General features: G+C 42.7%; 1 protein-coding gene across 4 annotated transcripts in view; it reads right to left on the reverse strand.

Moving 5' to 3' along the window:
- KANK1 (KN motif and ankyrin repeat domains 1) overlaps positions 1-24442 on the reverse strand; it is a 561634-nt gene that overhangs the window by 285815 nt on the left and 251377 nt on the right. For 2 of the 4 annotated variants that reach the window (XM_069228585.1, XM_069228570.1), the window contains exon 4: positions 19918-19966. The exons of 1 other annotated variant lie outside the window; for it this stretch is intronic. The gene's annotated coding sequence lies outside the window, so the exon portion shown is untranslated. Of the gene's footprint in view, positions 1-9257; positions 9593-19917; positions 19967-24442 lie in introns of those variants that run through there. One more of the 4 variants, XM_069228577.1, reaches the window with a different exon arrangement.

Genomic DNA, 24442 nt, shown 5'->3' on the forward strand with positions numbered 1-24442 from the left:
GACTGAGACAGCAAAGACAATGGGCACTCTTCAACAAAGAGGCACCTTCAGGAGGGGAGGAAATACGACCAGAAGGCCCACAGGAAGGGGATCCATTACAACAGCAGCAAGAAGCCCGGAGTGGTACATACCAGACTAGTAGCAAGCCGGATACCAACAGTGGCAGCATCCCGCGAGGCAGCACCTTCGTGGTAAAGGGAGAGGTAAGGGACAAACCTCCAGAGGAGGAAGAAACTCCAAATGACTCAGAAATAGCCTAAAGCCCACACCCAACACCAGTGGGGGTAGAATAGCGCAATACCCACAAGAATGGGAAAAGAACACCCCAGACAATTGGTTTTTAAACATGGTACGTCACGGTTACTGTACAGAATTCACAAACCCTCCACCACCGAAGAAGAAAAGGTATCAGGAGCCAGAACTGGTACAACTAAGGAATCAAAGTAAAAAAAAACACCTGCAAAAACATACAATAGAAATAATGCTAACAAGGGAGTTAAACAAGGGAAAATACTCACCATACTTGCAAGTGCCAAAACAAGATCCTACACTAAGGCCAATCCTGGACTTCAGATTCATAAATTCATCCGCACACAAGAGCTTGTGGATTCACATGCGAACCACCCACCTCCAAGGAAATTAGAACAAGACAAATAAGTGGGAAATAACTCATATATTAGGATACATATTTCTTTAAAAGAGAGGAGGCAAAAAAAGAGGAAACAGAAATCCAGAAAACAGGAAAAAAAAAATCTTAAGATGGCTAGCACACACAGGAACTTCCAGGGTGCCGTCTGACATCACACAGGGGATGAACCAAGCATCAAATGGTGGTCAACAATGTCCAGAAGAGAAGGGGAGGGGAAAAAAGGACAGGCAATTCCGGACCTAACCACTAGATGGCGGAATAATGCACAGCATGTGAATACAGAAAACTCTTCAGGCTGCAAAACTACTCCTACTGGTAAGTAATCATTTTGTTAGCTTTAGAAATATTATTAGCAAAAGAAAATATAGTCAGCAACATGTTGCGGGCACAACAACCCAGTAACAGTAAGTGAGTTACCAGTTATCTTTCAAGCATCTTTAACACTGATGTAGGTATCTTGCCTTGGAGGTAGACTGCTTGGTTTTGGGTGGCAGCACCGGTTGTCGGCCTGACCTTCTCAGCTAGCTAGCAGCACCTTACCCAAACTCAGAAAGCAAAGATTATTTGTGGCAGCCTAAAAACATGGCACTGGCTCCTCAGGGAAGTAGTAGTAGAACAGATCTTACCCCTTTCTCTCATTTGCACAAGTCTCATACATGACAAGACAGAGAAATGCAGGATAGATGTCAATGTATTTTATTGACATAACTGCCTTCTATGTAAAACGGCATGCACTTTGATTATTAGGAAGATGAAACATAACACAGTATTGACTGTGACCACTGGAGGAAAAACAAATCGTCGCAACATCCTGGTATAATCATGAGTCTAATAATTTCTACCTAGACTTCAAGCATCTAACAAGAGTGCACAGCAGTGTTAGCCCTTCTGCCCGTACTGGTCTATGGAAGGAGACCCTGACCCCATATCTGAAGAAAAGTAAAAGTTTGCCTGTTGGTCTGCTGGCAGTCCTCCCGGTTGGCTGGAGAGAGAAAGCCAAGATTAGTGAAGCTGCAACGAAGTGGCACACATCTCTGACCTGCTTCGGCCTGAGTGGTGTTTATATAACAAAATGTGTTATGTTCTGAGAACCAGCCTGATGTGATAATATGTCTATGGCTAGAAGGCTGATTCCACACCTCTTGGACTGGCAATATCCAGTAAATTATCCAGTGCAATGACAGCCTTGATCAGAGCACAGAATTAAATGTTGTGCAAAGGAACTGACAACAATGCTTTCGCAGAAAATCAGCTGATTAAAATATAAAAACAACCCTGCTAAAAAAAATGCTGTACTAAAATATAATAAAACGAATAAACAAATAAAATGTGTATATAGGTAAAACGGCACAGGTTGCAGGCCTGAAGCTAAATTAAAAGAACCCAATCCAAGCGCTAAAAGGAACCCACAACACCATCATGAGTGGGGAGAAAGTTCTTGAAGAATCAGATGCATAGGAGGGAGTTAGCTCAGTGTTTAGTGAGAGTGGGAAAGGGTTCTCAAAGACTGGTGTTTTTTTTTTGTTATTGTTTTTTTTTTTCTTTTTTTTATAAACGTAGGAGACCGCATTCTAAGGATTACATTAACACCTATAACAAGTGTTGTAATTTGATTAATGAGTGTTGGATGCCTTTCCTCGAAGGGACAGTTAAATTGTGGGTGTAAAACAGAAGTTGTCAACAAGCAGAAGAAAAAAAAACAGAATGATTATGAGCTTGAGGACATCCGATCCAAAATGCAGGATGAAATGAAGGAGTTGGAAGAAAACAAGCGCAAGAAGCTGAAATCAGAAAACTGTGCTGTAAAGAGATTTTGCTAACAAAGTGTGAACTATAAAGATTTCAAAAATCACAGGGGGCAGCGATAAAGGGATTTATATACTGTAATACTAACATGATAACAAAGTTAACTGAGATGAAATGAAGACATTATTTAGAAGGAACAGTGCTCATTATTCAATGTAGGCAATCACTTTCCAGCACAAAAATCTTTTAATGTATGTCTCACTTCACACAATGATGATTAATGCATCAGTAACCTAGTAAGGAAAATGGCACATACCCTATAAGCATTTATTCTTGACATGTAGTGCAATAGATTTATATTGTCTGCATACTCCTGCCATCTAGCACTAGGCTCGGACGTGTGCAACTTGTTTTTCTTCAAAGAAGTCTTTTGAGTAACAAGGTATAGTAACTCCTATTACTGGTAATGCTCATGACAATCAACTCCATTGTTAGATTGTTTTTGCTGTGTGGTGAATGAGGATGAATCGGAGCAGAGAGAAACAGAAGTAGATGAACAAGCAAAGAGTAAAAAAAAAAATATGGCATCCAAAACAACCTGAGGATTCCAGGGAGGAAGGGTTGGTTCATGTGAAACAGCACTAGTACATGCTACTAAAGGATGCTTACAGGGTAACATTTTCCATTTGTGGCATCTATAGCTGTAGATACACATGTTCTCCGTAGACTGTAAAGCAGTTCTCCCATAAGTGGTGGCTAACCGGATGATGCTGCAGTGGCCTGGGAAAGTGTCCGTAGAATAGCCTGGCCGACATTTGCTTGTTGGCTAGCTAACACATTCATACAGTAATGGTTGGTGAAAGTGTGTGGGATGAACCAAGTAGCTGCCTTACACAGGGATGTTACCGAGGAAAGCCATGGATGCCCCCTTTTTTCGGGTAGACTGGAGTCTGGGTGGGAAGGGCAATTGCCTCTTGGCGTAACAGGCTTGAATGTACTTGACCAACCACTGGGCTATGCCAGCTCTGGAGAAAGCATGGCCTTTGCGTGGCTTTGTGAATGAGACAAAGAGCTAATGAGTTGTTCTGAAGTATTTTGTGCAGTCATTTTGATAAGCAAGGACCCTCTTGATGTCTAGTGTGTGAAGAGCCCTTTCTGCTATGGAGCCCAGGTATGGGATGAATACGGGGAGTTCAATGGTTTGGTTAAGGTGGAAAGATACCACCTTTTGCAGAAACTTTGGATTCATCCTAAAGACATTTATCATTGTGCACCTAAAAGAAAGTTTCTTGGAGGGTAAGAGCGTCAAGCTCAAGCACATGCCTGAGTGTGGTTATGGTGAATAGGAAAGCCACCTTCCAGGAGAGAAACTGTAGAGGGCACAAATGAAGGGGTTCAAAGGGAGGGCCCATGAGTCATGTGAAAATTATGTTCAGGTTCCAGACAGGTGCTGATGGTACCCTGGTTGGGAAGACCCGTTTATGTCTTTCCATGAAAGCCTTGATGACTGAGACCCTTAACAGTGAACTGCGTTCCCTATGCTGAAGGTAAACTGCAACAGCAGCCAAGTAAAGAATGGTAGACTGACTTTTAATCACTTCTTTTGCTTTTAGTAATGCCTTTCAATTTTTCAATACACTTTCATGGGTCGATTAAAATACTTATCAATCTTCACATAAAGCCTAATGTGCTTAACATTCATTTCTGTATTGTTATTCAATAATGAATTGGGGACCAGGTCCACTCGAGAAGCAAAAAAAAAAAACTTTAGGGGTTAAACACAGCTACTGGTTCCCTGGACTTGACGCGTGCCATGCTGCTCAAATATTAGCTGCAAAATTTTGCTACATCATCAATGATGTTGCCCACTCAGCCTTGATTACCCTGTTGAGATATGTTAAGCATTTGACATCTCCGTTGAGATACTTCTCAGCCACAGAATTGGTGCTTGCCAGCAGAAGGGAGCCTATTTCTTGGGGAGAAGCCAAGTATCTATTGCAGAAGACTGGCTATAAGCTTTCCACTATGCTAGTACAGCACAAGAAAGCTGCTCTGCTGCTACACACATCACGCCCTAATGACATAAGGGGATCCCTTTGAGGGAACTTACTTAATGGAGGCGAGGTGCGTGCACCAGAGGGGAGAGATGGATGCTGCTGGGATGGAAAAGTCCTCTGCATGGTGAGAGAGGGGTGCCCCTTCCCTGAGTGCTCATCTGTGTTGTTCACTGCATCCCAAATTCTGATTTTTGTCATAGGCGAACCCAGATCATATATGTGCGACATTACATAGGTCGGTTTCAGATAAGCAGCATAAATTTGGTGGTGGAAGAATACTGTGTAGTGATCAATAGTATTAAACAGGTCCATTTTCACCCTGTATCACTGGAGCAAGGCCTACAGGCTCACTCAACTTTTTAAAAGTTGCGTTTGCTGTGTGGTTAACTCACCTGTGACCTTTATCAGGTTAGTGTGGAAGTGTGTCCTGAGTGCATGTGAGCTCGCAAGAAATACACTACACAAAAATGAAGCGGGGTACAGTGCACACATGGTAAGTGTGTGTGTGCTGGCAGTGTGTGTTTTTAAAATAACACACTGTTCAGTACTGCAGTTTCTCTACAGTACCAATGTGTGCAGACTGAGTGCATGTGTTGCATGTAGGTATGCTGGTGGTGATAGAATACATAAGCATAACAGAACTTGGCAGTCAGTGTGCTGTGGATGTACACTGTGTGCTGAAGTGCCTGCACTGGTAAATTACATGGAGGACCTTGGGTTCCATTTTGGGACGCCCAGGCCTACCTGGTGAAAACATGAGGAGTAGAGGAATCCCCCCCCCCCCCCCCCCCCAGGCAGATTTGTGTATTGCTGCATTCCTGTAAACTGGGTGTGACATGCACTGGAGGATAGAAGAGCCAGGCTCTCTCTGTATTTCAAAGGACTCTTTGATTCAATGCTAGATCACCAGGAAGGGGCCTGGACACATCTCGGGAAGAGGAAAATGGGGTTGACAAGGGAATCAAAGAGTAGGGCTGAGGGCCTACGACTAACCTTTTGATGCACTTATCACTGTGGCTGACATCCAGGTGTGAACTTTGGTCACTCCTGTGAACCTTGTTGTGGGTTAGTCAGTTCTGAGTCCTGCCTTCTGTGAAAGACATCCTTCAGGGGAAAGAAGAAAGGGAAGAGATGTCCATTTCAAGGAAGCAGAACCACAACATAAAACTTCACAGACCCAGACACTAAATTAAATTTTTCATCTGGGAAAGGATTATAAGTACGAGAGTCTAAGATCCCAAACCTTTGTCATCTGCTGAGCAGCCAGACAGGCTGTGGGAGAAGGGAAAGCTCTGCAAGACTTCTGCCTGTGACCAGGACTTTGGGCCCAAGCCTGCTAGTCTCCCTGCTGAGTGAGGGGACATCACCAAGGGAAACAGATGCCACCTGCCCCAGAGCACCAGCGCGTGTCTGCTCGCCAAGACCGGTGTGCCCATGACAAAAGGTAGCAATGGAGGGAGCGAGGTCTAGAAGGGAGTCCTGACATGAGGACTCCCTACGCGAAGTGTGAGGAGTCTGCTCCCACAATGATCAGGCTGTAGCCCATGAGCTCTGCCGATTCGGCGACCCTGGATGCCAGGAGGGGCCGCCACATACTAAATCAAAGAGCGCAGTGGGAGAAGCCCACTCCCGCACCAATAGGGAAGTCACACATGTGACTAGTTACTTTGGCAAACCTGTATTCCAGGAGGAGCCGCCATGGATGCCAACTTCAGATCAGTGTGACTGAAATTGTGAGTGCCTGGGTGGCGACCCCATAAAACAGGAGGGACCGCTCGAGATGCTGAGGTCAAGGGTCTGGGGGGGGTCGCCCAAGACTGCGAAACTAAACTGCTGCTGTGAACAAGGCAGGACCAGCTTGCATACTGTAGAATGCACCCGAAGCCCTGTCGGGGCAAGGAGACCACACCTCATACCTGCAGAAAGAAAAGAGACTTACTGTGTGACTGTCAGAGCAGGAGCAACCCCAATCATCTGAACCAGCTGGTAGCAGGCTCGAGGGAGAGAGCCTGCACCTGCCAGATGTTGCAGTGTGCAACCGAGTCCAGCCCAACTTTGCTGATGCCGAGCCGGGACCGCGCTGTTTCACCAAAGGGTTCCATACCGTGCAGCAGGTAAGCGGGGCTTTTGGGCACTGTGTGGCATATCGCCATTGGTGCTGCAACTCTATAGGCTCTAGTGACTGAACTTATGAACAGAGTCCGAGGAGAGAACTTTTGAGTAAGGTCTAACAGTTTACATTCCCTGGATGTGGCCACCAGTGAATGGGGAATAACATCGAACCTGTTGCCCTAGTGTTAGGAGGACAGGAAATGGCCTGACAAGTATTACAGCCCCACCTCAAGAGGGATGTTGTTATTGCTTTTGAATGTCGATTATCTTTGTATGTGTAGAGTTAGAATTAAAATGTTTCTTTTTATATAAAAACAAGTATTTAACTGGACATTGATTTATTGTTCACATGTTGAGTTACGAGTCGTGTTCACTGATCTGCATCTGTACTTCTCCTGAAGGAACCTGGATTGTTCGTCCTATGCTACCCAACAGTCAGGTGCAGAAGGTGATGCTTGGCATAGTTACGCTGGATCCATAGAAGGATGAGCCTCTGGACATCAGGACTAAAAGGCCTCAACTAACGTTTGGGCCCAGTAACTTCTGCTTGTCCTGTGCCCCTCTGAACGGGGTTTTGACAGATGCGGTGACCAGTAAACATTGGTGGGCACAGACAGATGACCAAGATCTGGGCTCAGCATGTTCTCAAAAGCTAGACTGATGTGTGTATCACAGTGAATGTTATGGAAATGAGCCAGCAATGAGGGTTATGGGTGTTAGCCTTCCGTTGTGAACAAGATAACCTTCTTGCCCTAGTTGTATTTAACAGTGTACTGTAGGTCACCAATCTATCCACTTCATTGAGTACATTCCTGTGTGGACTGTCTGTGTCACTGACATGAATACATATTTTGTTTTATTATGTGACAGTCTGACAATAATAAAAACAATGAATACAAACATTTTGCATGATGCCCCCAATCATAACATCATATCACGCATAATGTCATTTATTCTGCCAGTCCTGTGACCATAAAGCCGTGAGGAAAGGGGACTGACCGGATGGAAGGCTCCTTGACCTGAACGCTGACTGCCGAAACACACAGTACTTTCCAGTTCACAAGTTTGAATTCTGGCCGCAAGACCGACTCAGGCTTCCAGCTTTCCAAAGTACCAAATTCCATACACTATATGCTCCTCATGGGCCCAAATGGCAAACATCTGGAGGAACAATATGAAAGGCAGCTTCCCTAAACTACTACCACATTTGGAACGGACTTAACTTGTTCAGGAGTCACAAAGAGTACTTCAGATAATCTACAACATTTGCAGATTCTCAAGAGAACTCAAAAGCACAAAATTGACATACACAATTTCCACCAGGTAGAGAACGCGCACATGCAAGTGATGCAAAAACACTTGAAAATGTTCTTACCCTAGAGGACTAACTTTTGCCCTGAGGTGAAACCCATTTCTCTACATACACAGTATATATACATACGTGGGTGCTCCCTACCAAAACCCCAACCACTCAGGAAAAACGTCCTACTACCTTTACAGGAGTAAATCTGCATGGATTTGCGGAGGCTAACTACCATTCAAATGTTGTGACTATCCACAAATCTGAAAGCATGTAGCTTTTCGCTGCTTTCTGTAGGGCCACCACCATGCTTCTTCCATCAACCAAAACATGCGAATGTGACTATTAGAATTTTTTGTTTGTTTAGTGCACTTCAGAAGAATAATACAGTGAATCAGAAAGCTAAATTGGCCCTTACAAATTACTACTTTTTAGTCATAAAAACAAAATTAAATGCGCAAAAGTTTGTATGACTCCCCTTTTGTTTGGTATATTTTTATGAATTAGAGCAATACACGATGTCCAAATCCCACACTAAAAATGCCCAGCTCGTAAAAGTTTGTGCTTATTTGCAAATGATACACGCACGTTATTGCCTGTTTCATGAAGTGTTAAGCCTCTTTTGCACCTAAGGGTAGAAGTCAAAGTCTATTTTCAAAGCATTACCAATTGGCATGCACTAAAACAGTAATAGCTTTGCATTAGGACACCCGAGAGTTTAACCCTTTGCCCAAGCCTTACGCCCTGTACCTCTTGAACCACGTGCAGCTTTGCCCTGTGGCTTTTGCTAGATTGACGAAGGTTACCTTGAATGCAGATCACAACAACTTTGAAGGACACGTGTATTACCTAACTTACCAACAAGCACAGCGCATGGGCTTAACGCACCGAAATCTGCCGCTCGAGTTTAAAACGGTTGCTCGAAAACCAATTGCGGACATGCACCAAAATTACACGAAAACGTAATATACGTCTCTTAAAAAAACAAAAAAAAAAAACAATCTCGTTTCCTGAAGTAATTACTACCACGTGCTGACCAAAGGCAACATGCAGTTGATACTTCGCAACATCTGCAACCCACAAAGCACTGGTATATGTAAATTATCCTCGAACTGACTGATTTTTTGGTGCATGGTACAAGTAGGCAAACACGCACTCCTTACCTGCTGCCATAGTGCAGAAATACTCAGAAACAGACAGTGACCCATTAGGAGGAGAAAGGCTGTTTGGGCTCGTCCACTAAAATAAAGTTCTTAAATACGGAAGCGGCGAGGTAAGCGGGTACTAAGTATAGCCGGAATCATCATGTGACAGCCAAATCCATTTGGGCTGTAATGAGACGCCGACAGGCGCGCATTTAACACGGGGACCTCCTCAGAGCCAACGTGTTTACCTTATTAGTAGCCAGTAGGACGAAAAACGCGGCGAATTTCTTCAAGGAGAAGTGACATCCAAAACTCGAGTCTGTAGGTGCTCCTTCGGACGCAAACACTTCCTTCCTCAGGGCGATTAGTTCTGGGCAGCTCCTCAGCACTTCAGACTCACCCAACGCCCATGCCACCGGCCTCTCAAAACCGCGCGCGCTTGATGTTGTGTACTAACGACGCAGAATGGCACAGAAAGCGCCACCTTTCGATGAGACACCAAAGCACCTGCCGCGCACGGGCCGCCACGCCCCCCACGGGGAGCTCTGTGCTCGCTGCAGTGTCAGCCAATGCGGGGAAGCGAGGTCTGCCTGCCGGGGGCCGCCACGCGCGCCGCCGTGCACAGGCACAGGTTTAGCAGTCACCCCCAGAGGGGGCGCCCCTCACCTTGCACCTCATGCGAGTAATGTTTATCTCTAAAACCACAATAATTTTGACAGAAGGAAACAAATCTCCCAGCCAGGTATCGAAAATATCATTCATAGGTACTCTGATCCTGTCAGGGCTATCTTTGGCCTACCTGCGGAAATATGAAGGTTGCCAAGGCTGCGAGTACAGATGTGGGATTATGATAACCGCTGTCATCGACCTATTCCCCCAGTACATGTCAGTGCCGATCAAGCGGGCATCAAAATGCCCTATTTTTATTCGCATACTGCAGCCTTCTAATTTAAACTGCAGCTTCTCATCAGTGTCCCAAATGTAGGATTGGGGATAGTCGGGCATGGTGGTGCAGACCATCACACTCTGGGTGGGGATTGGTGCATTCTAGTGTACTGGGTGGAACATGATGGAGGATTTTAAAAGGGCTTGTGTTTGTGGGTGGTCTCTTTGGCCGTTGAAACACCTAGGAGTAGGGCGGGGTTTCCATAGTTGTCATTCCTCTTGTCCTTTCCAAAGTTTTTTGGTCAGGTGGGTTTTGTTACCGGTGATATAGTGGTTTGGTTGGCTAAAATGTTATTCTTAGAGGCTTTCGTAGGGCAGGTGTATATTTTTTAAGCTGCTTGGTAGGTGGGTAAAAAGCCATTTATTAGATAGGAGGGTGGTACAACAGTAGACCAATGAGAGGTCAGGGATATTGAGCAAGGATCAAAAGGAAGAAGTGACAAGGGTAACTACGCAGATGGAGGTGGAGAATGGGGCAGAGGTGCATGGCAATTGGGTACAAGGATGGGATTAGAAGGGTCATTACGGGAGGTAAACTTTAGGAGGGAGGGGTTGGGTGCATAGGGCTTTTTGTAATGTTTGGTGAGTCTGGGTAGTTTTTTAAGGCCTACGGCCAAGGTTGTGTTTTTTATTCGCCAGACCTGTTCTATTAAAGAGGCCTTTTACCCCTTATATTTTTGTGATCGGAGTGTTTTTGCACCTCTCTCGCCCAAAAAGCATTCGTCTTGTCAAGTTAAGGGGAGAAATGCCACCCAAAAAAAACATATTTCTATTAAATTATGCAAGATTTTGAACAGATTGAAAAAAAAGACATGCAAATGCAGGCAAACAACACATTCGTAGTTTTATTTTTTGTTTAGCTCATGGTTTACATTTATGTTAATCTTTCAGTCACATTTTCCATATTGTATTAAGTACATTTCCAAGAGGTCCAGATGTGGGTCACAATTCTAGAAAAAAAGCAGAGCGAGAATTTAGAAAAACAAACTGGGAGTTAAAATTTTCCAACCGACTTGCATTAAAGTGAGGGTATTTGTTTTTTAGGCAGAGATTGCTCAAACCTTTTAAAACAAGAAACTCGAGTCTCCGACAGGAATTGGGAGCGCTGGTGTAGGAAATTACTCTTTTGTGCATGGTAGCCTCGGATTTTTGCCCTGTATGTTTTTGCTGGCTGTAGGATTTTGTGCACATTATCACTACTAACCAGCAGTAAAATGCCTTTGCTCTCCCATTTAACATTGTCGAACTGGCATACTCAGAACTGGTATATTTCATCTGCCTATAAGTCGCTAGTATATGGTACAAAATGTGCCCAGGGCCTAGAAGTTAAATACCACTAGTGGACTGCAGCACCTACGGCGCCATCCACTACAGCAGAAGTGCAAACATGGCTACAGGCCTACCATTGTAGCTTACTATACCAGTGTAAAAACTACAATTTAACCTGTTAAAATAAACTCTTGACAAGCAGAAACCTCCATTTTAAACATTAATAAGGAACACCTAGGTAAGCCTTGTTGCCCCTCAAGGCATGGTGCATAGTATTTGACAGTACGACATGTACAAATTTAACGTTTACATGTCTTTACATTGACTAGAACCCAAAAGCTATTTTCAGTGTGGCAGGACTAGGCATCTTACATAAAAACCTGAGTATAGATTAAAATACTAATACTGTATATCCGGAATGGGACAAGCTAGAAAAATAATTAAACTATTTTTAATAGTTATTAGAAAATCCAATTCAATGATGGTCAGATTTTTAATAAATATTTTTAAGAAAGTACCTTTTTGAAAGTTATCTTTTCCCTATCTGAGTTCCTCATAAGCTAATTTGCATTGGCTCTTCAGCTTCCCCAGCCAGTAATTAGCCGTGAATAGGTGTGAAATGCCTCCCCGTAGCAAATAATAGGCAGACCCGACTGGGCAGAGAGGACTCCACTGAACATGCAGGGTGGGAGATTTGGGCATCTTTTTTGACAGTACGGTTACAAATTCTTCTTGAGTGTCAAAACCTGCTTGACAGATCTGCTGGGTTCACATATAACCAGGGCCACTGAAGTTATGCGGTAGGGGAGTGCACCAGCTGCATCAATGGACGCTACACCCCAAGAGAACAGTATAGGAAGGCAATTCTTGCTGATCCAGTGTCTAGTTGCTACAGCATCCTGCTTTTGTCCTACCAAACCGCTGTCTCTGGGTTTGTTACTGCTTCAAACTGGATTTTAGTATTAGATATGGGAGAACACTGTGATTACCATAGTACACTACACACACACACACATACCCCTCCCCCACCCCCTTTTTGGTTTACACTTCTGATTAGAGCATGCCCAAGAGTTATTTCCCAGTTAGCTAATGCTATACATCAATATGGCACTTGCAGACGGCCATTTCAGAACACCTCTTGGCCTGCGGGAGAACAGAAGTGGACTTGACCTACTATCTGTGACCAGAGAGGAGCCCTGAAGCACTGGACCTGCTCTTGCATGTAGGAAGCTTGCCTTTTATGTAGTATGCAATGTAAAGGCACACCACGCAAAAAATCCTGATGACCCTTATTTGGTTTACAGGGCCTACTTTAATAATCCAATAGCTCTATTAGTGGTAGGGTGGTCAGGCAGCTTAAGCTTATCAGAGGGGAGTGTTAAGCACTTGTTGCACAGTCAATAAATGGTACACATACTCAAAAAGAAATCTGAGAACAATTTATAAAAATAACACAGATTGTTATATATTTTTAGACACCAAGATCATTAAGATCAGGTAAGTACTTTTGGAATTATGAATTTTGTAAGTGAACACAAATAATGGTTTTGAGGCGGTAGCCTCGAACTCGGTAATGTTATCCCAATGAAGGAAAGACATATACTGTGAAAGGACATTTGTGGTCGGAGTTCGGGGATGTCTTTGGAACTTAAGTGGTAGGGTGCCCAAATCAAAGAACTACCAGCAGTGTCAGTTCACCTGCCCTGGCATGTCCAGGTGCAGAGGAACTGGACGGGTTGGTAGCCTCGAGCACTACACCATTAAAGGGAAGGGGCACCTGCAAACAAATGCTGCAAGGGTGGACTTGGGGACAAGTCTGGCAGAACCCCAAGAGGGGCTCCGCTCGTGAGAGTCCTTATGGTGAGGTGGCAGAGTCAGTAGTTGGGGACCGGGGCTGTGGGGCTCGCGTGCTGAGGTGTTCGGCTTGCAGGCCTCCTGTCCAAGCTACAAAGATACAGCAGGCTATAAGTATCCTTTTCCTGTGACCACCCAGCTGATCAGTGGCAATTGATCCTGCTGGTGGGTTCTGCCTAATCCTTGTGAGTCTCTAAATGCCTCCCCTATGGTCCTGGGGGCTTTAAAAGTGTACTCCTGTGGTGGACTAAATCAGAAGGTAACATCTTTCATTAGGACAAACCTGGCTGGTGTATCAAACCAGAGTCTTATTGCAGTCAGCTTTAAATTGCACCTAGGCCCCGGTCTTCTGCGAACATTAACTGCCAGTGCCATTTTGTCCTTTTTGGTGCTATTGCTACAAAAAACTTTAAAGATTCTTATCTTTGGGTCCCCTTATTTTTTCAGACATTTCGGTGTGATTTGGTCTATAAAATGTTACTGTTTTTCCAATTTAGTTTGGGATTTTGATTGTGTTGCATTTTCACTTTACTACTGTTTGGACGTTGCACAAATACTTTACCAATTTCCCTCGGTTAATCCTGGCTGCTCTGTGCCATACCTACCAGGGGGTTGAACTCAGTTTAATTTAGTGATTTTAAGGACTAACCCAAATAAGGGTTGTGATTATTATTTGAAGTGGGAAGTGATTCACCCCAATTAATAATCCAATTTGTTACAGTTAGTATGTTTGCCTGAGGAATAAAGCACAAATAAAGTGATGTAAAGCATTCTTGAAATAATCTCAGTCATTGGCAATTGCACAGGGCTGCACTACAGTCCACTATTATTTACCCAATGAGCAAGAGAGACCATCCATAATTGCAAATGTGGCCTGGTCTTGGTCCAGTAGGAATATTTCAACCCGACCTCCCAGGCCATCTCCTCTCCAGAGAGAAACACAAGCAACCCAATGCCGGTTTCAGCCTAACTACCCCCTTGTCAGTGAGGGATAATTCAAGTCTGGTAGCAAAGGAATCAGGAGACACACATCTGTTCATACCTGTCCTATTTAGGGTATCTACTGCAACAAACAACAAAGTGATGTAGGGAATGCGTTAACTAATGTCTGCCACTGAGGATCGCTCAGAGCTGCAGTGCAGTCCATCACTTTTCTCCCGCAGTGCTCTCACTCTAAACAGAGACAAGCCATGTGCAATTCAGTCTTGGTCCTTCCCCAGTACTAACAAGCTACTCCAAACTGCCAAGCCACGCACAACAGAGATGGGAACACAAGCAATCCCAGACCAGTTTTGGCCCATTTAGCTCTCATAAGTAAGTTGCAGCTTGACGGTTCAGACTGAATTATTCGTATTGGAACAGGACCAAGAAATATTTTCAAATGGCTTGTTTCTTTCTAAAACAGAATAGTGGGAAAAAATGGAGAGCTAGGCCCTGTATAAATAGCTATGTTTAATTGAAAAAACCGTTATATTTTGGTTTCTGTTTCAATTGAAATGTCTAACTGTCTCACCCAAGATCACCTTCATTGTCAACAATAAGCCACATGTATCAAAATAGTATGTAAAAGGCTTCCTGAATGTGGCAGGGATTTCACTTATGCTGTGTAAGGCAATAAGAGTCTGGTTACCTATAGGACAGCTCTGCTGTTTGTCAAAAAAGACAACTATAGTGCCTGGGTGATTACTCTCCTGCCTACAACTTTAATAAGAGTTATGCACCCAGAAAAGCTTTGCTGTTTCACAGCTCTGTAATCACAAGAATGGAAACATTATGGCACTAAGTTAACCAAGTGCTTCTATTTTTGCACATAGTATTTGCCATACATTGCTGATAACTGCTATGCCAATTTAAATGGACACACTAACCCCTCATCTACTCTTGACACCTCAGTTGTCATCTTTATCTCATTTGTAAATTCTCCTGCAATATTGATTCAACGATTGCTAAACTCAACTACACCCATCAATATCTACACAAGTTCTCAAGACTACCATCAGAGCAATCTTGGCTATAAAATTGGTTTTTGGGGATAATCACGCTTTTCTAGGGCAGTAGCCATCAACAGAAAGGTTTTCAGCTAAGCTATGATGTATGTAACAATTTAAGAGCTCCTCTTTATACATGCCCCAAAGACCCTTGGGGTTGGCTTTTCACCTGAAAACTGGAGTCATTGTAGCAACTGACAACACCTAAGGCTGTCAAAAGGGGCCGTCAAGTCTCCCATGAGAAGAAAAGCACGCCCACCTGATTAATTAACTTGCAGCATCAAAAAGTAGGTGGTCAGATTCTTTCAGCCATTTTCAGAATCAGCATTCCTTATGTGGAAGGACTCGCCTACAGGGATACTCCCTCCCTTTTCACCTATATAGAGGAGCAACTCCACTGTATTTCTAAACTCCCAGAGAAGACTAATTCTAAAGAGTGATGGAGGTGTGGTTACACAATAATCTGTCATCCAAATAATACTTTAGAGTGATTGAGTTCAGGACCCTCTGCTGAAGAGCTAGACTTAGATCCAGCAGCTGACTGCCTCACCAGTTAAGGGGCACCAGTGGATATGAGGTAGCAAATTAACATGTTCAGTTAATGTGACCTCAGTGACTGACAGCAGTGAGCCACCATCTCTCTTTATTAACACCCAATGCACCTATCTTGTCGAGGGACAGACAAAGGCCAATTATACAGTCATTTTAGCTTTATACATACAGCAATATAGACCTCTCCCCACACTCTTCACCAATATCTAAGAGACATGAAATATTGGCTATCTGAAACAAAGAGGAGTTTGGAAGTCAATGTGGTAGCATCCATTGCTGCCACCATATCTAAAGAATTTAGGGATCACACAGAAGAGGTTAGTGTCAAGAAAGAACTTTGAAAATAGACAAAGGTGCAACAACCGTTGCTTTTTTTGTGTTCCAGGAAACGTCTAAAGACCCATGACATTAATCTGGGACATACTGAAAAAAGCTTTCTCAGACTGGGTAAATTGGGACTACAATATCACTTTCCCTATTGTCCAAGAGACACTTTCTGGACTCCAAAGGTCCCAGCATAACCAGAGCATCATAGGTTAGATACTGTTTTAGAAATATTTCACCTTACAAAAGCAGTTATATTGAGCTGCAGCAGCCAACAACTTGACTGACGTTAATTCGTTTTAATTTTTTTTGCATATTCTAACGTCTGCAAGTAATTTCCTGATTGCAGAGTTCACTTGCAGCAACCGATCATCAGTTTCATCACTTCTACAGCAGAGGTCATGCTACGGGAGTCACAAATTCTGCTTCTGTTTTCAGGGGAATATTTGTTTTTGTCTATAAGAACCCACCATCAGAGGACAGAGTGTCCGAGATTTGTCAAAGTTTCATGTGGCTGGAGGTCGTGCGTGGACATTAACTAGATATGGGGCCTATAACTTGGTGGTCATAATTTGGTAGTCATGTTAAGCATTTTCTTTTTTTCTTCAACTTCTCATTTTCCTTTCTTTACCTTCCTTACCCCGCATGACCCTTGGGTACACCGGATTTCCATACAAAATATATGAACTTAAGCAGGCATATTAGAATGTTTATATATCATATTCACAATGCCTTGTCTCTCAAAGTCCTTTACTGTAAATCACAAATTAACAGTAGGCAATTTCCCTCAGAGGGTTGGTTATGTAGGAGAAGAGGACAGCCATGGTTGAAGGGCACTGATAATGGGGTGTTGCAGTGAAATAAATGAGAAAGCTACTGAAATCAGCATTTCTGTCAACAATGACTAATCTACTTTAATTACAAACATGACTGGTATCGCTTTACAATAGGGCATCTCCATTGTCAGTTGGAATGTTAAAGTTCTTAACGCCCAAGGGGAAAAGCACCAGGTTTCCCAATTAATTTAAATATCAGGCTCAGACAGTCATTGCCACGAAATCTGCAGCATACTGAAAGAGAGCACTTAACTACTTGGGCTGCATGCTGTACGTAAATACCTCACAGTCTGTCTGATGGCGTTACATTCTTTATATTATTTTGCATATATACGTAACCCAGATTAAAGCAGATTCTCTATAGCAGTGGGACATTGCTTTAATCAAAGAATCATCCTTCTCTTTAGCTAGCCATAGGTCCAAATTATACCTAGATTCGTAGGTAATCATACAGGAACTTCAGGCTAGGACAATCTCATGATCATTTGTGTGGATTTTAACTCCATACTCATCTTGACTATCAGACAGGACAAAGGTTGACGGCGTACAACCAGACAACCCATTTTCCAAATGGCATCTTACTTATGGCTAGTAGATGTGTGGAGATTAGGCAGAGTATCTCTTAGCAACTCTTCCTTTTTATCTTTCCTATAGTGCCAATGCTACAGAATCAAACTTTTTGGAGTATATGTTAACTGGGATGTTAACTCCATAGTCATTATAAAGCAAATGTAATCCTGCTTTTGTGTGGTCGATAGCCCTGTGGAGCTGGTTTATCATGCCATGACAAAATCAGACACTTGAACAAAGCCTATAATCAAATTGCGACATTGTTTCTTACCAAATACATTTCTTTGAAATCAGTCATGGCTCGGACATAGTCCTCGGCATGAAATGTTTCATATTGGGCCTTGCCATATTTTTCTACACTTTATCTGCAGGAAAGTTGCCATGTGGTGAGCAAACTCTGCTTTAGACTTTCGAGACTTAAAGGTCAGGCATTTTGGGCTAATATACCTAGATGACCCTAAACATGATACTGTGTGTTCATTAATGTACTATCTTAAAGCCCAGCTGGAAGCACTGTTGGTACTGGCATCAAAAGCAGTCCAGGTCAATGAAAATCTATATTCGATGGTAAAAACAATCATAAAAGAGCATACAAACATATACAATCATAAAAACAGCATTATAAAATATTTAAGAAACATGAATCATAAGATAGCAGCATAAAAACAATGAATAAAAGTCTGTGACCACAACAAGAGTAATCTGGCCTGGAGTGTGTGGATCTTACAGCAGTGCATAGAAAGCTTGAGACAGCAGAAAGAACATTCACATTAGGTAAAAGCTGTAGAAACATGAGCGCCAGACGCGCTTGAGCAAAGTTTAAGGCTTTCAAAATTGATAGAAGAAATCGCATCCTGGGCACACTAGAGTATTTGCACAGCAAAACAAAATGCAGGGTATAAAGCCCTAAAGTGCCTGGACCAGACCAGTCGCTCAGGGAGGCTAAGAGGTGTTGTAGGAAACTGAATCTAAATGGGGCTACCACAAATCTGTCACATTCATTAGATAACAAAGAAAGGTATGACTCTTTTTTTTTTTTTTTTTTTTTAAATAGGTAACCCCTCATGAGATGGTTGATACAAACTTAAATCAATTTAGTAAAAAACCTTTTTAACAGTAGGTAACCCCGCACCGTAGGCTTCCCAAGCTCTAGCTGATCCTGCATCATGATGGCACATTCAAGAAACAAATCCCTTACCCATTTCTTCTCCGAGGAGTGCAAGGAATGATGACTATAAAACATGTCCACCTTCCCTGAGGCTGGTGAAGGCTGCCTTCACATACACTATCCAAGGTTTTTTGTTGTTGCATATGATCAAGAGCTAGGCAATCAACTAGACCCATTATTGAGCTTGAGGAAATATCTGGTAGATGTTGGCATCCATGAAAAAGGAACAATCTGCCTTCAGTATTATTACATCTCTCAAAAGTAAGTTATGGAATTTTACTTTTCTTAAATAATTTTTTTCTGATTTATTTTTTTGGCCCTTCAACTCTTCTCAGAAGATGTTAAGCTCTCCATTATAAGTGCTGATTTTATGTGGCCACGAGAGCTGTATTCATCCTTCGAGAGGTGAAGAAGGCTATGTGCCACCACCTTCCTAATGTTCAGGCTGCAGTTTGGAACAGCTACCTGCCAAACTCCACAATGTACTCTCAGATATGCCTGTCCACATTTTTTAGGAGCTTCTTCTGGAATTAATCTGGATTTTTCCGGATCTGGGATCTTGAGATCAGATGAGGAGTGGTGTTTTTCTAGAGACAGAGAAACCTGCTTTATTTTGAGAACTGCCATCTCTGTCACCCTATACACCAAACTCCTTGCACTTCATTCAACAATGAAACTATGGATTCTGGTCAGACACTCGCATCATGGGTCGTCCAAAGAGGATATTTAGCCACTTATTTGCTTGAAAAAGGGGAAGATACCATGGCAGCCACTGCCAATTTTCTTCTTGAAGGCATTCAATCTCAAATCATGGACTTTTTATGGGAGGTCATGAAGAAAATTGGGTATAGGCCACTTATATGAAATTGATTTAAGTTTGTATCGACCATCCCATGTCTAAATGGTTTGTCATATACTGTGGGGCACACCAATTACTAATTACTGACAGCATGTGTTCATCATTTGAACATATGGTGAACACCCACAGTCTCTCTAATCAAGAAGCTCAACATTATTAAGGTGATCCTGGCCCTAAATGTCTTTAATTCTTTCTCCATAGATTGAAACATCTCCAAATAAAGTTCAAGCCTCATTTTTGATACAGCAAACCCGTTTCCCTTTGAGAAACTATAGCTGCAGAGGCCATTGTGCCAAAATGAAACATCTTTCTGGCTAATGGTAATTGGCTGATATATAAAGGAAAAGTACTCTGCTTAAAATGAGGCAACAAATAGCAGTATATGGCAGTCAGAACATCCACAGTATATTCCAATAGCCAAGTTATCCACGAGCTGTATGTGACTGAAAGATATGTGGCAAATACTAGCTCATAAAATTGTGAAACATTAACATAACCACACATTAGTTTCCATTATCCAAAACACAAGCTAGAAGTTCTCACCTTCACTAACATCCAGTACTTCACCAAACACAGTGACCATATTCAAATTCTGGAATAAATGGAGAAAAAAGGAAACTGTAAATAAAACCTAAGCTTTCACCCTATACATTATAATTGTCTTTTCCACAATTACAAGATTACTCCCTGGAATGGGAAATAACAGCAGGGTGTGGAAATAGTGGGTACTCTTTTGTGCATTTCTAACCAATTCCAGGGAGAAAACCACTGACATATTCCACCTGATAACAATAGGTGGAAAGTGTAATAAAGAGAGCCAGTGTGAGTTGGGGCAATAGCTTGAGGTGTTAGGGGATTGAATCAGGCCAGTCTTCAGCCTGTCTAGGGGGACCACTATCCTCTCTCCGTACAGCTGCACGTGTCAGGACCGTGGCATGCAGCTACCTGCAGAATGTAAAAGATGTCTCCAGGCTGAATTATCAGGCTAGGTTTGCGGTGGCAGATTTCACCCTGAAGTGATCGCTGCAGGTGAAATTCCACCACTTAACAGCACTGAAATCTCCATTGCTCTTTCTTAACTGAATACAAACACAAGAACACACTGATATATTGCTTTTTTAGACATACTTTGGTTCACTTTCACAATGACCAGAGACATTGTGTGAAGTAAAGTGTCAAACACTCAGCCAGGTTCAAAAGGACTAATAATGCCCCTTCTGTCACCTTCTCAATAAGAGCTGTTTCAGTGGCTTGATTGAGCTTGAGTCCAGACTGCTTTTCACCTAACAACTCATTCTGGGAGTCTACCTCTCAAGTCTTCTTTATACCCTGCAGGCAATTTCATATTTGTTGTATCCTAGCAATGTGATTAGCTGCTAAAGTTCTAGAGTTTAGAATGATTTCATGAGAAGTAGAGTCAGTTGCAGGAGTGGTGACACAGAGGACATGTATGGGGTTTGTTGCTCTAATCCAATAAACTAAGCTTATTAACAACGTATTGGATCCAGGAGTATTCTTGAAATTGGCGACGAGGATGGGATACACATATTCATCAAGGATCTGGATTTGAACATATAAGGGAGGAAGCAACTTCAACCCCTGTTCTCGTAAGTTCACTTATGGACTTGAGTGCTGTGTCGTATCGTGATCATGGAAGGAGCTAATTGTGCCTGGAGATGCTGACTATGCTACTGGAGCTACTTCTTTTGGATTATTCGGGGCTGCAAGTGCATTGTGACTCAGTGATTCTGTCCCACAGTGCGGCGTTGAGACACTGTACGTGGCCGCAGGAAGGGAAAGAAGAAGTCGGGGAGCGTTGCGGCTGATTTACATGCACATGTGGCAACTGAGCCGGTTCTCAGCAAGCGCCACGGTTTATTGAATACAAGCGGTAAGGTAAAACCCGTGTGTGTTGTATACGCTTGAAGGAAGAGAACACACGCGTGCGTGTTCGTTTGAAATTACCGTTCCGGTCAGAGCCGCGTGAAGACTCGTAACGCTCATTCAGCCGGAGCAGCGTGAAGCTTACGGCGCTCATTGGTGTCGGAGCGTTTTTAGGCAACGTGGTGATGCTAATGACATGATGCGTCACATTTTGTAGAACGCGTCAAAGTTACCTTGTATTGGAGGTTTCCAGGACAACGCTTCGCGTATGCAGCAAGGAGGAAGAGTATTGGCGGCAGGAGATTAACAAGGAATTCGAGGGCAGGCGAACGGATTAATATGCAACGGATTGAACTTGAAGCATATTTTGTTCTGGTGGCAATGGTGACTACTTTTGTTATTTTCATTTGTTTTGTATGGGACTGCAATGTTGTTTTACTTGATTTGCGTGGGATTGAAATGTTTAGGGTGTGGGGCAAAAAGTGTGTTTGTTGAAAGTAGTAGTCGTATTTTGAGATCTACCTGGTTGGGGTTAAAATACGTATCCTCATGGATGCATCAATCTTAGCTCCACAGAAATTTTTACAAAGTCCTGGAACTCCAGTGATGGCTTGGGAAGATTGGCGGGAGTCTTTTGAGACTTATTTGGAGGCTGTGGGTAGTATAACTTTTGAGGCTTCTAGGAAACCTGCACTTTTGAAGCATTGCTTGGGAATTGAAGGTAGGAAGATTTTAAAAACCTTGCCCAGAGTTACACGTGGTGGGACAAACAACCATGAAGGGGATGGGGAGGAAGTGTCGGGAGCTGAAGATGTATTGACGGATGTGTATGCGAGAGCCATGAAAACTCTTGAGGATAACTATGGCAAAAAATCCAGTATTGTGGTAGAGAGACATAAGTTCTTTTCAAGGTTCCAGTTACCGGGGGAGACTGTGGAGCAATACATATCTGCATTAAGAACGTTAGCTGTTAGGTGTAAATTCAAAGATCTACATGAAGAAATTGTGCGCAATCAATTCATAAATTGAACTAGTAATGAAAAGATTCAAGAAAAACTGTTAGAGCTAAAGGACTCTTCATTGCAGAAAACGATTAATATAGCCAGACAAAGAAAACACATCTAGGTATGTCAAAGAGTTGAGTGATGAACGTAGTCAATAAGGCACTAGCAATGGAAGGGTAAATGTGGTACACAAAGGACGAAGGGATACCACAGCGAGAGATAACGTAGTTGCACAGGAGAAGTGTTTATGCTATAGGTGTGGTAGTACTAAACATATGGCTGATGCAGTAACGTGCTCTGCTTCTAAGGCAAAATATTTTACGTGCAAAAAACTAGGAAATTTTTCTCGGATGTGTAAGTCGGAGCATTTGAAAGGAAACGGACATAGGTGAATCTGGTGAATGATAATGATAGCGAAGTTTCGGATGATGGAACTGGAGATGGCGCTATTGAGGTACTAGTGGTACCTGATGGTATGTCTGATGTATCAAATGTTGTAGGGGTGGTAAAAGATGGATATCCTCCCAAATATACAATGGAAATTAATGGTGTCAAAGTTCTTCTATGGCAGATTTATATTCTCCCTACACCATAGTTGATAGACAGGTGCGGAAAAATTTGGGTGAGTGCGAATTGTTACCTTCTGATCTGGAACCAGAAGGCTATTGTGGGGCGAAATTGCCCGTAGTGGGTTACTTCAACGGTCAATTAAAGTATAAAGATAGACTGTCAGATGGTAAAGTGTATGTGGTTGATAAAGGAAAGGCACTTTTGGGTTGAAGAGAAAAAAAAGCATTGGGCATAGTTTTAGATCCTAATCACCCTGAACATGTGTTATTGACTGTAGCAGGAAAGGTAGATGTTTGGCGAGAGAAATTTCCCAAATTATTTGCAAAGGAGTTAGGATGCTTAAAGAAATTTGAGCATTGTATAATCGTAAAGTCAGGGAGTGTGCCCAAGTCTCACAAGGTAGGAAATGTTCCTTTAGCATTGAGAGGGCAACTTAAAGAGGAACTGGATCGATTGTGCGCTGCTGGTGTGAGTGAACCAATAGAGTTGTTTGATTGGCTTAGTCCCATAGTTTTAGCTCAGAATCCTAATGCGAAGGTGCACATGTTAGACTTGAGAGATCTCAAACACAGCATATGGGTAGACCGCCATCCCTTACCTCATATCAAATGTTATGATTTCAAGTGTCAAGAATGCTAAATATTTTTCATCCATTGACCTATCGAGTGCGTATCATCAGATAAAATTACACCCTGAGTCAAGGCATCTCACCTCATTCATAACACCAGAGGGTGCGTTCCAGTTTTTACGTATGCCTTTCGGTTTGGCTTCAGCCTCCTCGGTGTTTCAAAGGCTCATGAGTAAGATATTTAAAGGTGAAGGGAATGTTCTGGTGTTCCAGGATGACATTTTGGTATGGGAGGCGGGGGGCTGTGAAGAGGATCACAACCGCAGAGTGGAGAAGGTGTTGTTTAAATTACAAGAAGCTGGTCTAACTGTGGGGATTGATAAATGTAAGTTTGGGGTTCAACAAGAGAACTATTTGGGACATATGTTGTCTGCAGATTGTGTGAGACCCAAAATGAAACATTTGGATGCAATTGAATCAGCACCATCTCCTGTGAATAAGGAGCAGTTACGTTCATTTTTGGGGTTGGCTGAGTTTTATTCCAGGTTTGTGCAAAATTTTGCTGACAAGATGCATGTATTAAGGGAATTAATGAAAAAAGACGCTTCTCTTGCATCCGTTCAACCACCAAAGGTGGTTTTGTCACATTGTGCAATTAATTGGAACAGAAGATATGGATGGATAAGATGAACAAGGGAAAACCACCTGTGGAAACTCAGTTGGTTCAAGGAGGACATCATGGTGTGGCAAAACCATCTTCGGTGGTTGAACGGATGCAAGAGAAGCGTTCCAAGACCAGACCTGTATGATGGAAGGATTATGATACCAAGATGTAGTTTATTGTAGGCATGTTAATTGATTTGTAGGAATGTTAAAATATTTTTTTTAATGTTTATTGGAGATGAAGCAGTTATCAGTGTTTGTTAACATGTTTGAGTTTCTTTCTTTAAGTATATATATGTAAATGGGTTGGGAAAATCACCAGTGTGTCATAATGTTCCATGAGTTTGGATAAGGGAGATGTTGTATCCTAGCAATGTGA

This window comes from Pleurodeles waltl, chromosome 1_1, assembly GCF_031143425.1.
Source record: "Pleurodeles waltl isolate 20211129_DDA chromosome 1_1, aPleWal1.hap1.20221129, whole genome shotgun sequence".
NCBI lineage: Eukaryota > Metazoa > Chordata > Amphibia > Caudata > Salamandridae > Pleurodeles > Pleurodeles waltl.